We start from the raw sequence: 12,142 nt of genomic DNA, 5'->3' as shown, positions 1-12,142 counted from the left end.
ATATCACCAGCGGGCGTACGCACATTAAGTCGAGAACGCGCTGAGTTAAATACAAGTCGCGATCTTCGTCACTGCGTGAGCGAACATTCTTACTTATATCGGCGTTTCTGAAACACAAATATACTCCATCATCAATCAAACTCGAGCGTCTTTGTCGCGAATTATTCTCGTCAAGTCAATAATCACACGCGGATTCCACGCGAGTTTGAGCCACGATGACGATCATGAATTCAAAAAAAATGTTTAACATCTTCGGCGAGCGCGTGCATCACATAGATCTGTCAATCACTGCACAAAGCAGCATCACGTAACTTCAGTCCGCGCGCAATTAGTTGATTAATGATTCAAGAGCAGACATACCTGGCGTGCCGTCGCTTAACCGTCACGCGGCACAGATGATGATGGTGCTGATGATGATGTTGATAAGAGGGCGTCTCTCTCTGTATCTCTATTGAAGGGAGACGTGGCCGGAGATTGGAATGGAGTTGTCCCGCAGTGACAGGCGTGCTCGCGTGATGTTCTTTAATGAGTTTCTAAAGAAGATGACGAGTCCGTGTCTGGGCTAAAGAGTGAGAGAGAGAGCGAGAGAGGGGCGGGAGAGGGAGGTGGGAATGGGGGGGGGGGGTGTTTGGAGTTCGGAAAGCCTTCAGATGGTCCAGCAATCGCAACCACCTCCCACCCACCACCCACCCACCCTGCCCGTCCACCCACCCACCCTGCCCGTCCACCCACCGTCCCCCTCTCCTCGTCACCCCGACATCCACGCGCCACCCCCTCCCCTTCCTCCTCCTCCTCCAGCCCACGCCTCGAACCCAATCAGGGCGAATCTCCAGAGTCAATTACACGCACGCACACATCACCCGCATCCTCTCTCTCTCTCCCCTCAACATCATTCAGCGCCTGCCCTTTTATTCCTCTGCTCCTTCGTTATTTATTTATCTAATCCCGGATGGGGTGTTTTCATCTCCCCCCCCTCCCCCCCCTCTGCTCGTGGTGTTTTTGTCGTTGGAGGTGAAAGTCCCTCGGGGCCGCTTGGGAAGCCGCGCACGGCACCGGACGGATCGTGCTGATGGAGCTCATGATGATGATGATGCAAATGTACCCCCTGTACAAGCCCAATTGTAGATAGATCGAAAGATAATATCTAAAGTAAAACGACTGTCGATTCTTCGAGATGCGAAAGCGAGGGATTGCCTTGAGTATTCGTGGAGTCGTGGCTTCAGGTTCTTCACAACGGCGCTCACGTTTGTATTGCAGTCCGTGTGACACGCGTGCTCATACGCAACTATGATCTCAACGTTTTCTTAACGGAGTGCGTATCGTATCGTAATAATCATCGTAGTGGAACGTGTGTGTGTGTATACACCACACGAAAACCGACAAAAACCCCTTTTGTCAATCCACTACTGGATGATCCCCTCCCCCAGCGCCGTATCGGTCGCGTGGCGTTGTTTGACCATACTTCACCACGCTGGTGTCAGTGTGGGGTTGGTGAAGAGTGTTGGGGTCACGTGGACCGGTGCAGACATCCGCGAGCGGGAGTCACACTCAGGTCGCCGGCGCTCACGGCGCAGTGCGCTAACCACCTGCGCCACCGCTCCTGCTGCAACTTACGGGCGATGTGTACGCCGTGTCGAGTGCCACCTGCGAGCAAAGAGCTTCACAGCTCATCGGATTCCTCCAGGTCTAAATAACGATCCCGATTCTGAGCAGAAAGAAGGTGGCGCCTGCCGTCTACGCCGTCGCGGCCGTTTACGTTGCCCGAGAGCGGAGTCGGGCAAGAGGCTCCCCCACATCGCGAGCAGGGGGGGGGGGGGGGGCACCATGGCCGCAGCGGCGCTCTGAGAAGAGCGACTTTGCATGGGACGCGCTCCGGGGCACCAACCCCGCGGAGACGGAGCGGCGGGCTCGTGGTGAGGGCAGCGCGCTCGTTGTGTTGCAGGCACCGCGAGGAGGTGGCTTTCATCCAGCATTGGATTGGTGATGGCTGGTCGGGCGAAGTCCATCACCATGGACCGTCTCGATGTGTATACAGTACTTGTTAAAAGTGGGAATCATAACGGGCTTAATGTCCATGAAATTAAACGAACCAACACTAAAAATAAACACTTAATAACAATCGTATATATGGGTGTGTGTGTATATATCAGTTGCCTTGTGTTTCGCGTTCAAGCGCTGCATTCATAACAAGCGGCACGCTGCTGCCGCAGTCAAACACTCGTCGTGATCGTGAGCAGCAGCAGCGCAGTCAGACGCGCGCACAAGGGACGAGGCCGTGGGAGCTGCTGCTGCTGCTGCGTCCGTGGCGATGCCCGCGACACTGGGAGACTGCGAGAGGGGCACGCGGATCAGACCCCGCAGCTTCACACACCGTGGCATCGTCTCGGGGCTCTGGCGAGGACGCATCGTGGCTTGAAGCGTCGCATCGCAGCTCGTCAAAGCTGAACGATGGCGGGGGGGGGGCGCAGACAAAGAGATGGAGCGACGAAAATCAGAGATCGCGTGGCAATGGATTGTTTGCGTCTGGCGACGGCTTGGTAAGGTTTTCATCCAGCAGTGGATCGTTCATGGAGGGCGATGATGGTGATGATGAGCACTGCATGATACGGTCCTGTTCGTTGAATTACGTTGGCAGAAGCGCAGAACAAGAAAACACTCAACAGCATGAAGATGGTCCAATGTCCGAAACGTCATCTGTTGTGTCTAGTTCTCTCCCTTGGCAGATTGACGAATGTGGCGAGTGTTGTTTTTGGTATACATTGAAGCGGCGCTGTTTGGCGCACTATCTTTACGCGTTTGTGACAATTAATAAGTCTTCTCCGCCTTTCCGTTGGCTTTAGCGTCACACTCCACGCGAGGCGAATTACTCGGTTCGCTGTGCACCGAGAGTTGTGTTGCACTGCTTCGCGTGGGCGCGCGACTCGGGACACTTGGAACTCCGCGCTGACCTCCAAACGAGTGCCGCTCTGCCCGACGTCCACACCCCGTGCCTCATAGAGCGTCACGACCTCGTCCCGAGTCACTCTCCGCTCGCCCGCGAGATTGGGGACAACCTCAGGGCGCCGCTGCTTCTGCTGCTGCTGCTGCTACTGCTGCTTCTGCTGCTGCTTCTGGTGCTTCTTCTGCTGCTGCTTCTGCTTCTGCTGCTTCTGCTGCTTATGCTGCTTATTCTGCTTCTTCTGCTGCTACTGCTGCTACTGCTGCTGCTTCTGCTGCTGCTTCTGCTGCTGTTGCTTCTGCTGCTGCTGCAGCTTCTGCTGCTGCTGCTGCTTCTGCTGCTGCTTCTGCTGCTGCTGTTGCTTCTGCTGCTGCTGTTGCTTCTGCTGCTGCCGCCACTGGCTCACGGAGTCGCGGGCTTGATGATTTTTGCGTCAAATGCGAGTCGTGAGCGTCGCCCTCCTCCAACGAGCAACGTGACCGCGGTCAACTTAGTCAGCGGGTGGACATTCCACATTACAATGGCCGGAGCCCAGTCCATGCGAACAACTATCACCACTTCGTTGGCGGTGGCGCATCGAGAACGCGTCGCGTGTGTGGGCAGTGCACAAGCAGAGCGCTAACTCCATTATCTATGCCAATCATTGCCAATTTCACAAAAGATTTCGCTGCCCCGAACACAGTCATAACAATAATTATTAATCTGAACTATACTCTGTGGTTCTTTCGGTAAAGTCACGTAGGTAGAAATAAAATAGAATAAACCGCGACGTTTCGATCGCAACACAAGCAACCTTCATCAGGTGGGCCAACCACAGAAAGAAAATGGTAAAGTTGGCCAACTTCAGCATTTTGTTGCGATCGAAACGTCGTGATTTCTTTAATTTTATTTCTGCCTACGTGACTTTACCGAAAGAACCAAAGAGTTTGGATTCCTGCAGTCACGAAAGCTTCAAATCAAAATTGATCTGAACACAAACAGCTGCGCGCGCTTAAAGTGAGAAAACATAAAATAGGCGACGATCCGGACGATGGCCCTCACGAAGCGATGAGCGCAAACTGGTACCGCCGCTGCTGCTATTTGAAGCGAGAAGTCTTCAACGTTGAAGGTGAACGACGCCAAGACGAGTGTGAGGCTCAGGACGCGACACGAGGAGGAGGAGGAGGGTGCCCAACGAGACCGGCGCGCGGCTTCGCAGCCTCCGGGCGCCAACTTCATCATCACCATCAACATCATCACCATCAACATCACCAACATCATCATCACCATCAACAACATCATCATCATCAACAACATCATCATCACCATCAACAACATCATCATCACCATCAACAACATCATCATCATCACCACCAACATCATCATCAACAACATCATCACCAACAACAACATCATCATCATCATCACCATCAACAACATCATCACCATCATCACCATCAACAACATCATCACCACCTCAAGTGTGGTGATAAACATCGCCCCGGGAGCTCGCGCCTACCCCACCCCTGAGGTCTCCGCCACAGCGGAGCGGCGTGGCCACAGCTGTCACGAGGCGCGGCTCGCGCCGTGGTCAGTGCCGATGATCCCAAATTGACCGGAATGCCCCCCCCCCCGCTCCTCCCCCCACATCTCGACACCGATTCCTGGCTATAAGCGGCTTGCATCGGTGGCGAGCGATGTCGGAGCCGGTCCCGGTCTCCGTCAACTGCCCGGCGTGGGGAAGTATGGCCAGAGGGCCTCCCGTAGCGCGACACGCCGTGGGTTGTGGGCCTTCAAGGGGCCGGAATGTTGGGTGCGGGACGCGGTGCCAGAGGGTGCTCCCATCCCTACCGGCATGTCAACAACAACAACGACGATAAGAGCGCTGCTTAGACTCATTACCGACAGCTCATCCTCACGTCGTTAAGCAGCGCCGCGGCTTACACTCAGCCCCTACCCTGGGACTCGCGTGGGCATTACCTCCTCCTTCCCCATCCTCTGCCTACTCTTCCCTCCCTACCTCTCCGCCCACCCTTCCTCCTCATCCGCTTCGTCCTCTCTCCTTCACCCGCCCCCTCCCTCCTGCCCCTGATCATGACATTCATGCGATGGCCTACCACGAGATCACACCACAACGTGATCGACACAAAGGAACCACACCACGCTGCGGATCTCGTCAAGGTGCCACAGACCATCATCACGCGGTGCCGTGGCACGGCTACAGCGGGGGTGGTTCTCACGCAGCCACTGGTCTGCAAGCGACTTCCTCGCGGTGTGGTTCTCGTGTTCATGTCTCAAAGTGCCCCCTTTGTTAGTGGCGCGCCTACAGATGAAGGGCACTGGAGGTGGGCAGTAGAAACAGTGAATCATCATGATGAGAAACAGTGAATCATCATGCTGATGATGGTGGCGATACAAATTTGTATCGAGGAGCCGCGGTTACAAAACATTTATCCATCTATATTATTTTAATAATCAGTGAGAAGTAATTGTCATTGGCATGTCGATTCAATTGAGTGCAGAGTAATTGAATGAGGAGAGATGCGCGTACATGCGGTGATGTCTTACGCCCCGTGTCTCTCTGATGTAGGTTGTGTGTGTCACGCGGTACAGCAACATTGATCAATTCATTGGGAGGGGGGGGTGGGGGAACCTCGCGGAATAGAATCCTATCTGAAGAAGAAGAAAACACCGTGCGATGTGTGCTGCAGAATGTTCTTACAGGATGTGGGGCAAGGTCTTTTATTTTCTTTTCTTTCTGTGGCAGCCCCACTCGCGTGAAAGGCAATGCGAGTCTACTCATTGATGGACTGAGACGCGAGATGAATGGGCTGAATGGCCTTTTCTTGTCAAGCAATGTCCTCACGCCCGCTCCACGCCGCGACACGACGAGAGGTGGACGCGGAGAGGTGGACACGGAGAGGTGGACACGGAGAGGTGGACAATGAGAGGTGGACAATGAGAGGTGGACAATGAGAGGTAGACACGGAGAGGTGGACGCGGAAAGGTGGACAATGAGAGGTGGACACGGAGAGGTGGACAATGAGAGGTGGACACGGAGAGGTGGACGCGGAAAGGTGGACAATGAGAGGTGGACAATGAGAGGTGGACAATGAGAGGTGGACACGGAGAGGTGGACACGGTGAGGTGGACGCGGAGAGGTGGACGTGTGTAAATGAGAAGCCATGGTGCGGGTAGGAGGAGCGAATGGGTGTGAGGCGAAGGGTGGTGGTGGTCGTGGCGGCAGTCTTGGTCGAGGAGGAGGTGGATTCATAAATTACGGAATTAAAGTTCGAGGTGGCAAACGTCGTGACATTTCAGGCGGGAGAGTGTCCAGCCGCTTTCTAATTGTGAAACGTACACACACCAACACACCCACGCACACCAATACACACACACCCCAATACACACACACACACCAATACACACACCCACCCACACCAATATACACACACACACACCAATACACACACAACAATACAACCACACCCACCAACACCCCTACCCACCAACATACTTACTCACCCACCTACCGACCCATCCACCAACACACCCACCCACCCACCAACACACCCACCCACCCACCAACACTCACCCACCTACCGACCCATCCACCAACACACCCACCCACCAACATACCCACCCACCAACATACTCACCCACCTACCGACCCATCCACCAACACACCCACCCACCAACACACCCACCCACCCACCCACCAACACTCACCCACCTACCGACCCATCCACCAACACACCCACCCACCAACATACCCACCCACCAACACTCACCCACCTACCGACCCATCCACCAACACACCCACCCACCCACCAACACACCCACCCACCCACCCACCAACACTCACCCACCTACCGACCCATCCACCAACACACCCACCCACCAACACTCACCCACCTACCGACCCATCCACCAACACACCCATCCACCAACACACCCACCCACCAACATACCCACCCACCAACATACTCACCCACCTACCGACCCATCCACCAACACACCCACCCACCAACACACCCACCCACCCACCCACCAACACTCACCCACCTACCGACCCATCCACCAACACACCCACCCACCAACATACCCACCCACCAACACTCACCCACCTACCGACCCATCCACCAACACACCCACCCACCCACCAACACACCCACCCACCCACCCACCAACACTCACCCACCTACCGACCCATCCACCAACACACCCACCCACCAACACTCACCCACCTACCGACCCATCCACCAACACACCCACCCACCAACACACCCACCCACCTACCCCACACCGTGTAATGAAGAGGAGTCATTGTCTGAAACGTGGCATGTTATATATAGTTGTATATATATAGTTATATATATAGTTTTATATAAATATATATATAAATATATAATTTTCCTTTCAAGGCCACGGGGCGTTTGACGAGCGAGTGTTGAGTTGCGGGTCTCTGCAGCAGCATCAGCAGCGCGACCCCTGCTGCTGCTGATGCTGATGCTGCCTCGTCCTTCACAGCAACACCACAAGCCACGATGTTGTTACACTCGTGGATTGTCATAGTTACAGAATAACTAAACAACACGTAATTAATTAAAACAACAATAATTCATACAATCGTCCACACGTCCCTGAAGAATGGCCTTGACACGCAGTGAGAGCTGACCGTATGGAGCATTGTGTTTAGGATCGCCACTCGTGACGGAGTGCACGTGGCACACGTCGAGGCGGACAGTCGTGAGAGAGTTCAAGTAAACCACCACCACCACGACCACCACCACCACCACCACGACCACCACCACCACCACCACGACCACCACCACCACCACCACGACCACCACCACCACCACCACCACGACCACCACCACCACCACCACGACCACCACCACCACGACCACCACCACCACCACGACCACCACCACCACCACCACGACCACCACCACCACGACCACCACCACCACGACCACCACCACCACAACCACCACCACCACGACCACCACCACCACGACCACCACCACCACCACGACCACCACCACCACCACCACCACCACGACCACCACGACCACCACCACCACCACGACCACCACCACGACCACCACGACCACGACCACCACGACGACCTCTTTACCTGGTGAAGCAAGAACAAAGGCAAAGCACCCCCGTATAGCCTTAACAAGCTGCTGAGGCGAGTGTTGTGAGCGATCACCTATTGTGGCCGGCACTGTGGCACACGAGGGAGTGGGTGGCCAGCACCACGCCCGGCCGCCTTTGTCTCCCCCAGTGGCGATGTTTACACACCGCGCAAGGTACTCATTTGAGGCTGAGTTGACCTAGGGGAGGCCCAGAACCGGTTCGGATAATCGTCACTGGTGTTGAGCAGGAATTGAACTCGGGTCGTCGGTTTCGAAACACACGGGAAATGTAAACGCCACGTGTGCGCGTTTTTGTTTACAATTCTTTGTCAATCAACTGCTGGATGAAGGGCCTCCCCACGAGCCGTCGGGCATCACGTGAGCAAACTGCACCCAGCGGGTCAGTTGCGCGCCAGTCAATGTGGGGATCTTCCAGAACCGGCTCGGATATCGCGCGCCACTGATGTGAGATCGAGCCCTTGGGACGCAATGGAACTCGTCTGGGCCTGTGTGAGTGTGTGTGGTATGACGACTCCTGTGCCAACCACTGCGCCACCGCTCCCACCGCTCGCACGCCTCGTTTGGCAATTTCGAAGGGAGCCTGAGTGACCGACCATCCGTATCGCGCAGCTAAAACGTGGCTTGATGTGCAGAGCATATCCCTAAAATGTATAATTGCGAAAAAAAATGGGTCCTTTATCTTTGTCCATACAATATGACGCGTAACACGCACACACACACACGCGCGCGTCTGTGTGTGTGTCCAATGAAGGGCGAATGGCGCGTGGTTTAGATGAGACGAAGAATATTACTGCATCTTTAATCTTTAATTTTCCTCCTTTTCAGTAATACACATAATACCGGGCTGAGTATGGGCCACGGGGAATTGAAAAGCGTAATTTATTAACCGAGAGACAGGCGCGCTCGTCGGTAATCCGGGCGAGGGCTCTGTAGCTTTGCATGGCGCTCCAATACGCACACAGACAAAGGTAAAGATACCCCGTATAGCCGGCACATGCTCCTGGGGAAAGTGCTGTGAGCGAGAACTCAGGGTGGCACGCATTCCGTACACGGTGATGTGGCCAGAACCGCACCGTGTGCTCATTTTAAGGCTGAGTCGACCGAGGGAACGCCCAGGGCCGGTTCAGATATACCTATTTGTATCCTCGCTACTGATATTGGCTACATTATGCAAACCTATCTTCAATGGACTCATTAAAACAATGAGGCTGAGTTGACCTAGGACAGGTCAATATAAAGTTCGCTAATGGTGTTGTTCGTGGTCGGGAATCGAACTCGGGTCATTAGGACTGTAGCCATGCACTAGAATCCTCCCACACGCACACGAGCACACACAGGCCACGTGTTATAAATAAATACATGTGTGTATTTGTGTGTAGAGAGAGAGATGTCAATCTTGTAGAGAGCGGTGGCTTGGCAATTAGCAACATCGCGCTGTGAACTCGGCCACCCCGCGTTGTGTTACCGAGTGATCTCGGCCTGGACCCAGCCAACCGATGAACACGGTTGGCTACGTACGGCGCGAAAGAAGTTCAACATACAGTACATACGGGCTTGCCATTCCCCACCCACGTGACCGGCATGGTGAAGTATGGTCAAACAAGCGGCTGAATCGACACGGCATGGGAAGGCATTCGCCCAGCAGGTGTGTGAACTTTGTGGGCATATATGAGTCTAAGGGTCTCTATAGGAGCGAGTCTTGAAACTATATACGTGAGTCTATGGGGGTCTCTATGGGAGCGAGTCTCAGGGTCTCCATCTACGTGAGTCTCTATACGAGTGAGTCTGGGGGTCTCCACGTGAGTCTGTGGGGGTCTCTACACGAGCGAGTGTGCAGGCCGGTGGCGCCCCAGGCGCCGATTAACAAAGCAGAGAGGGAGCTGCGGGGGGAGGGGGGGTGATGGCGCGGGGGGGAGGGGTGATGGCGCAGGGGGGGGGGGTGATGGCGCAGGGGGGGGGGTGATGGCGCCGGGGGGGGGGGGTGATGGCGCAGGGGGGGGGTGATGGCGCAGGGGGGGGGGGTGATGGCGCAGGGGGGGGGGTGATGGCGCAGGGGGGGGGTGATGGCGCAGGGGGGGGGGGTGATGGCGCAGGGGGGGGGGTGATGGCGCCGGGGGGGGGGGGTGATGGCGCAGGGGGGGGGGTGATGGCGCAGGGGGGGGGGGTGATGGCGCAGGGGGGGGGGGTGATGGCGCAGGGGGGGGGTGATGGCGCAGGGGGGGGGGTGATGGCGCCGGGGGGGGGGGGTGATGGCGCAGGGGGGGGGTGATGGCGCAGGGGGGGGGGGTGATGGCGCAGGGGGGGGGGGTGATGGCGCAGGGGGGGGGTGATGGCGCAGGGGGGGGGGGGTGATGGCGCAGGGGGGGGGGGTGAAGGCGCAGGGGGGGGTGATGGCGCGGGGGGGGGGGGGTGATGGCGCGGGGGGGGGGGGGGTGATGGCGCGGGGGGGAGGGGTGATGGCGCAGGGGGGGGGGTGATGGCGCGGGGGGGGGGTGATGGCGCAGGGGGGGGGGTGATGGCGCAGGGGGGGGGTGATGGCGCAGGGGGGGGGGGGGTGATGGCGCAGGGGGGGGGGGTGAAGGCGCAGGGGGGGGTGATGGCGCGGGGGGGGGGGGGGGTGATGGCGCGGGGGGGAGGGGTGATGGCGCAGGGGGGGGGGTGATGGCGCGGGGGGGGGGTGATGGCGCGGGGGGGAGGGGTGATGGCGCAGGGGGGGGGGGGTGATGGCGCGGGGGGGGGGGGTGATGGCGCAGGGGGGGGGGGTGATGGCGCAGTGGTTCGGACACCGCGCTACGAACTTGGCCTGCCGAGTTCGCCGCGGAGCTGCAGGGACTTTCGCGACCAATATGATGATTATTATTATTCGTAATAAAGGTTTTCGGGTTAGATCTCGCAAGTATAAATGTGTCCGACAGCTACAGGCTTAATGCGGCCTGGAAGCGTATTATTAAGTAATACATATAACAAATAGAATTCCTTATAGAGGAAACACATACTAATTAACTAATTACTAATCTATTATTATAATTGCAATACCCCCCCCTCCGCCTCTGATCTCTGCACGTGATGGGTTCAGTGATGACGCCGTCCTGCTTCTGCTGCTGCTCTATTTAAGACCTGAAGCAGGTGGATTGCTTCACGATTCTGGCAAATCGCCCGCTGACGCTGGTTGATGCAGTTACCAGCGAAACGTCGTACTGCTCACATTGTAAACGTTGTGGATTCACTCTCCAACACACCGGTGCGCTCAAGTTGTAAACTAATTGGCGCGTTTTGTTGACGTGACAAATCCCTTACTGCAGGCTGTGTAGGGTGGTGGAGGGTGGTGGAGGGTTTCGACACATTCGTACTGACGCGATCTCACCCACGAGAACCTTGACGACGACCTTTTGGCTTCCCGAGTTCCACTTCTCGACCGACCGAAGGGCCGCAGACAAACCCCGTCCACAATGCCCTTCGACACGCGGGCCTCTCTGCTTCACAGAGCGGACGAGGCTGTGGACATCTCGCCACGATGATGGAAATTCCACATTCCCACCACAGGGACCAGTTGATCCAGATGACGACTTGTATTGAGCGGCGTGGGTGTTGGCGACGATTGGTTGAGTGGATCCCAGCCCCTCTTCATTGGATGCCCCTTAATTAAACGAAGCAGCAGCAGCATCATCATCATCACCGCAGGTGCGTGCGTGGCTCTGTGATCGAATCCACTCGACGAAGCGAGACGCTCAAGCGCCGAGCAGACGCTGCGCCTGGGAAGGGCCGTGACGTCACCTGGGGGAGCAGCAGCCCCACCACGGGAGCGGTGTCCACGCGGACGCGCGCGTGCTCTGAGTCAAAGCCGCGGAGACGCTGAAGGCCCTTCCCCCTTCCACACTCGCATGGAGCTCCCCTCCTGTTAGCAGCACCAACAACGACAACAACGACGACGACGACGTCCCCCCGTGGAGCCCGAACAGACTGTTGGGGCAAGTGCTGTTAGCGAGCACCCGTGTGAAGGCCGACACGGCACACGAGGAGGGGGGTGGGTGGCCAGCACCACGCCCGTGGCGATGGTTTA

The sequence above is a fragment of the Lampetra fluviatilis genome, chromosome 32 (assembly GCF_964198595.1).
Source record: "Lampetra fluviatilis chromosome 32, kcLamFluv1.1, whole genome shotgun sequence".
NCBI classification, from domain to species: domain Eukaryota; kingdom Metazoa; phylum Chordata; class Hyperoartia; order Petromyzontiformes; family Petromyzontidae; genus Lampetra; species Lampetra fluviatilis.
The sequence above is the reverse complement of the archived record's forward strand: the minus strand, read 5'-3'. Positions refer to the sequence as shown.